A 5413-nucleotide genomic window follows, 5' to 3' on the forward strand; every position below is an offset into this window, starting at 1 on the left:
AAGAAATAGAAAGTAAAGAAACAAAAGAAAAAGGAAAATAAATAAAAAAGGTATAACAAAATAATAAAAAAATAAAATATAAAAATAAAAATGAAAAAGTGAAGTGTCATTCCTTTCTGCCAATTTTTAATTCCCCATGAGGGCTGGTTTAAGATCCCACTCTTCTTTACTGTCTGCTGCTTCTCAGTTTCCTGTTGCTGGTACTGAGGACTCTCAGGGACTATTCAGATTTTTTTTTGATATCCCTTGTACCACTCAGGGTGTAGTCTGGGTGTGGCTGTATTGGTTGCCTGGAGACTGCAGAGAGGGGATATTTATTCAGGAGAAAATGGGTGCCTAGGTCCGGCACTTCAGGTATGACTCAGCGCCAAACTCGTGGCCACCTCTCACCAGCCCTCTCCTCTCCCCAGTCTCTCCCCAGACTCCACAAGTCCGCACCTCCACCTGCACCTCAGCCATGGGTGAGTGTTTGTATTTGAAAGATCCTATGAACTAGGTTTAGTAAATAAAAGCAAAGACCAAAAAGAGGGAAAAGAGCTGCACCATTGCGAGCCCTTCTCCCCACCCCAGCACGGCGTGGTTTGGGCAGCCGTCCAGGCTGCCCGCTCTTGGATCAGTCTCTCGCTGTCTGTGGACTTAGATCTAGAATCCCCTGCTGCCAGCAGTCCTGCGGACCTCCTTTCCACAGTCAGATGATACGTCTGTCCCAAGGGACGTGGCTTCGGTGCTATTCAGCTTCCGTCTGACCCTCTGGGCTCAAGCAGTTCTCTCCTGTCCAGATCCCTGATTTTACCACTCTCCTCTGCCCTTCCTGGCTGTGAATTGCCTCACCAGCAGTGTCTACTTCGCCAATTCGGAGTGGATATTATTTGATTTAGTTGCTCATTTTATCTATTCTGGGACAAGGCTTGGGACAGGTCCGCCTATTCTGCCACCATTTTTTCTCTCTGTTTTTGTATTTAAATATAAAAATACTACTATGATTTGTGTTATAAATGGAGGACCAAGCAATGAGAACTTTCTTTTCTAAGGTAGGGCTATCCATACCATCCTTTTACACTGAGGACATTTAGCCATAGGCCAGAGAAGCACAACAGGGTAAGAGGGTATCTTCCTGCCTGACTCCCACACTTTCCTAATTCTCATTTTAATTAGAAAGCTGATTATAACCTTAAAAAAATCCTCACCTGAGGATATTTTCTCTATTGATTTCTAGAGAGAGTGGTAGGGAGGGAGGAGGGGAAGAGAGAGAGAGAAAAACATTGATGTGAGAGAGACATATAGATTGATTGACTTCTGCACGAGCTCCTACTGGAGCTGGGGAACTTGCAACTGAGGTACTGCCCTTGAACCTGTGATCTTTGAACTGTGGGCCTATGCTCTAAACACTGAACCAAACCAGCCAGGGCAAGTTTTTATATAACCTTTTAAGAAATGGAACTTCCCACCAAGAGGAACTTCTAACCTAATCACAGAGTAAGCCCATCACCCCACCCCTTCAGCTACCTTGAAGAAGAAAAAGGTACTTTCCCTCCCTTTGCCAAAGAGAGCAAGAGATATTAACTGGGCAGGAGAAATAAAAAAAGACCTTGATATTCCACCCTTTGAATTACAGCTGCTATGATATTGAGAGAGGGGCAAGAGTGGGAGCGGGATGAAGAATTAATTGGAAGGGAATTGTTTGATGGCTGCAAGTTTAGTCCACTTAGTTTTTGTACTGAAGGGCTCATTGCCAGTTTCGTTGAGAAGACATGTGCAGATGAGGGCTTCTGTCACTGTGAAGGGGTCACAGCTGGCAGAGGGGCACCGGTCTTCAAAGTGACCCTTCTCCTGGCCCACAGCCTGGGGTGCCGATGCTAATGCTGCAGTGCCCACGATAGCAGAAAAGTCCTTGATGTTGGAGGTTTTGTTGAATCCAATTAGCCACTGGGCATTGTCCTGGACCCCCTTGGGATTGATCTCAGGCTCGGATGTGGTACTGGTGCCACTTGCTCAGCCTCTCGATGGACACCTCAATGTACTTCAGATCAGTCTCCTCTTGCATGGCCTTGATGCTAAACTTGGTGTGGCAGTCTGCACCATTCCAGTTTCCAGGAATGGGCATGGGATCAAAGATTGCTATCACTCCGAAGTCTTCACATACTTGGTACAAGATGAAATGGGCCACCCAGAGATGATTTCTCATGTTGATTCCTTCATAGGGTCCTATCTGGCATGACCTCATCATTTGTCCTGAGATCTTGATGCTGTGTACAAGCAGGCCCAGGAGTGAGCCTCCACAATACCCTGCCATAGGCTCTGTCTGCTCCCATGCCACAGTAGTATGGATCTTGGGGTCTAGGGAAGCCAGGAAAGCCAACCAAAAGGGTGCCCATCTGTATATTCCTGCTCCATTCCAAACCAGGGACGCTGATTGCTCACCATGTTCATTATCCCTTTATACTTTACAGGTATGTCTTAAATTAGTCTGTGCAGGTTTGCGGTTATGCTTTAAGACTTCATAGAACACCAGCTTGTTGGGGTCCTTGCGTGAAGGGTCCAGAAATATGGCATCAGGGATAAGATACATGTCACTGTTGGAGCCTTCAGACTGTAAAATATTAGAGCCGTCAAAATTCCACTCAGGCAACTCCTCTATACACTTGGACTTACTGTCCAGGGTCCTGGTCTTGCACCACAGTCCTTCTCCAATACTGTCAATCCAGATATACATAGCTTGGACTTTATCACCCTGAGGCAGGGACATAGACCTGTGAATGATATCTTTGCTCAAGTGGGAACTTGCCGAGGTGGCTATGATGGAAAATGCTCTGGGAGGTGAGCAGGCAGAAGGGCAGACAGCTGTGGGAGAGAGGTGGAGAGAGAAGTGAGGAGGCTGGGAGTGCTGCTCAGTCGCTCCGTTGTTACATCCTCAGCTCTCCTGACATTGCTATTTTTGAAGTGTCCAGGCTACTTGTTCAGCCTCTTGGGAGACTTTGAGTCTTTTTACTCCTACATCCCTGTCCTGCTTGCTCTGCTCCTGAGGGACCATTCCTCCACCCCCAGCTCTGACTCCCATGTAATTAGCATGTCCATAAACCTTTTCCCTGTTGTCATCAACTGACCTCAGGCTCCATTTCAGCTCCTGGTCCACTGTCATTCACTTTCTTCAACCCTCCTGCTTTCTAAATTCTTGTGATTTCAAAATCCACACAGAGGACCCTGCCATTACCTTGTCCTGTTCCCTGCTGTCTTAACCACTTACTCCCATTCTCATATTCTAGGTCTTTTAATGGCCCATAAGAGTAAACCTACCCTGATCTCTCAAGGTCAAGCTTCTCTCCAGCTCACTCCGCCCGCTATCTGACACCCAGCACTCCACCCTCGCCTGGGCCTGGAGTGCCTTCACCTACAGCTCTTCACCGTGCTCACCCTTCATGCACTGACTTCCCTCCTCACACAGCAGCATGCATTGGGTCTTCCTCGACATCCTTCCTTTAGCACAAAACTTCCTCAATCCCCTGTCCCTCTCTTGCTCTACTTGCCAAAACCCTGAGCCTGGTCAAATCTAGCTCTTCACCTGCCCTGCACTTGAATCTGGGGAGCCAAATAAGACTAGAGGAAAACACAAACTATGCTGACTGGCTGTCTCAGTCCTTTCGAGCTGCCATAGCTGAATACCATAGATTAGGTCTCTTATAAACAACAGAAATTTATTTCTCACAGTTCTGGAGGCTGGAAGTCCAGATCAGGGAGCCAGTCTGATTGGGTCCTGGTGAGGACCTGCTGCTAGGTTCACAGCATTCTTTCAGTTGTGTCCTCACATGGCAGAAGGGCCTGGGAGCTATGGGGTCTCTTCTATGAGAGTGCTAATGTTATAGGCACCCAGAAGACCAGGAAAGGTGTTATTAGACAGCCCCTTGAGTCAGAGGGAGAGGGCTGTCCCCACTTGGGTTCTTGTTTTCTCATATGAATGAATTCAAACTGTGACTCCAGATAACTGTGTTGTGTTAAAGCGAATTTATTAAGACAGAAATTTATTAAGAAGTAAAACATGAAAATTTATTAAAGGAGCAAGGCAAGCCTTATGTGGATGGGCTCTCTCAGCTAATCTGAGGAGTGAGTGGGGTGGGGGGTTTCTGCCTTATATACTTTTTTTGCCCGTAGATTTAAAAATTCCTCTGCCAAATACCTTGGCATAGGTTAAATTTCAAGATCCTCCTTTTACCTTGCTGTGGCTTTCCTAGATTTTGTGAGAAGTATCTGGTAATTTTACTTTGCCAAGCCCCTAGACTGCTGGCTTTTCTGTTTAGGGAGTGAAATAAATTGCCCCCTTGTCCTTTCCTCTTTCCCCCTCCTTTCCTGCATTCTCTTATTAAGGAGGCTTTTAACTATTTGCTCTCAAGTGTCATTGGTTTGGGGAAGATAATGGCTTGTTATTTACAAGCCAGCTACAAACTGTCCAAACTGCTTGACCTTGTTTAATTTTCTTGTCTCAGTTTCCCTATTCCTCTTGCCCTGAAATTTTCCTAGCTTCTTTCTATCCCGTAACACTAATACCAGTCATGGCGGCTTTACTCTCATGACCTGCTCACATCCCAAATCCATCTCTTCCAAGTACCATCACATTGGTGACTCAATGTATGAATTTGGGGGAAAACCCAAACCTTTAGTCCATAGCATCAGTTTAACTTTAAATGCTTGGCTACTAATCTCAAGAATATGCACAATGCTGTCCCGCAGTTAGACAACCTTTACTTAGTCTTTTTACTCCCAAGTTTACCTGGTAATAGTTGACCATTTCCTTTCCCCACCTTCCAATGCCTCTCTGCCATTCTTTCCTTCTATCTCACTGAATAAACAGAAACAAACAGAAGAGCAACCCCACTGGTCCCCCTTTCCCTGCCGTATGTACAAGCTACCAAACCTGTAAGCCTAGGCTCTTCATCCTATTTTTTTAGAGGCTCTTCTCTGAGGATAACCCTTCAAATAACATTAGATCCTGGTCCTTCTACCTGCTCAATGACATCCATCAATTCTCTATCTCATATGCATCACCAACCTTCTGTCTATTAGATCATTTCCATTACCATATAAATATGTCATCTCATAAAAAATGAGTTAATTAAATTAAAACTCTTCATTTCCACATCTAGTTGACAACCACTTCTTCCTTTAAGTCAGTTTTATTGAGGTAAAATTTATATACAATGAAATGACTATTTTAAGTGTAGAATTCAGTATCTTAACAAATGTCTACACTCACGTAACTACCACATTTAAATAGCTCTTTATATTTCTTATTTTGTTGTGTCTCAATTTCAAGAAATTTGTCTGTTATATCCAAGTTGTCAAATTATTGACATAGAGTTGTTAATAATTTACTTGCTACCCTTTTAGTGTCAATAGGACCTATAGCAATACCACCTTTTTC

At 44.7% G+C, this 5413-nt stretch overlaps 1 pseudogene; it reads right to left on the minus strand.

Annotated features, from left to right (window-relative positions):
• Positions 1-1634: 1634 nt before the first annotated feature.
• LOC102769648 overlaps positions 1635-5413 on the minus strand; it is a 23032-nt pseudogene continuing 19253 nt past the window's right edge.

Source organism: Myotis davidii, unplaced genomic scaffold (genome assembly GCF_000327345.1).
Source record: "Myotis davidii unplaced genomic scaffold, ASM32734v1 scaffold1787, whole genome shotgun sequence".
In the NCBI taxonomy this organism is placed as follows: Eukaryota; Metazoa; Chordata; class Mammalia; order Chiroptera; family Vespertilionidae; genus Myotis; species Myotis davidii.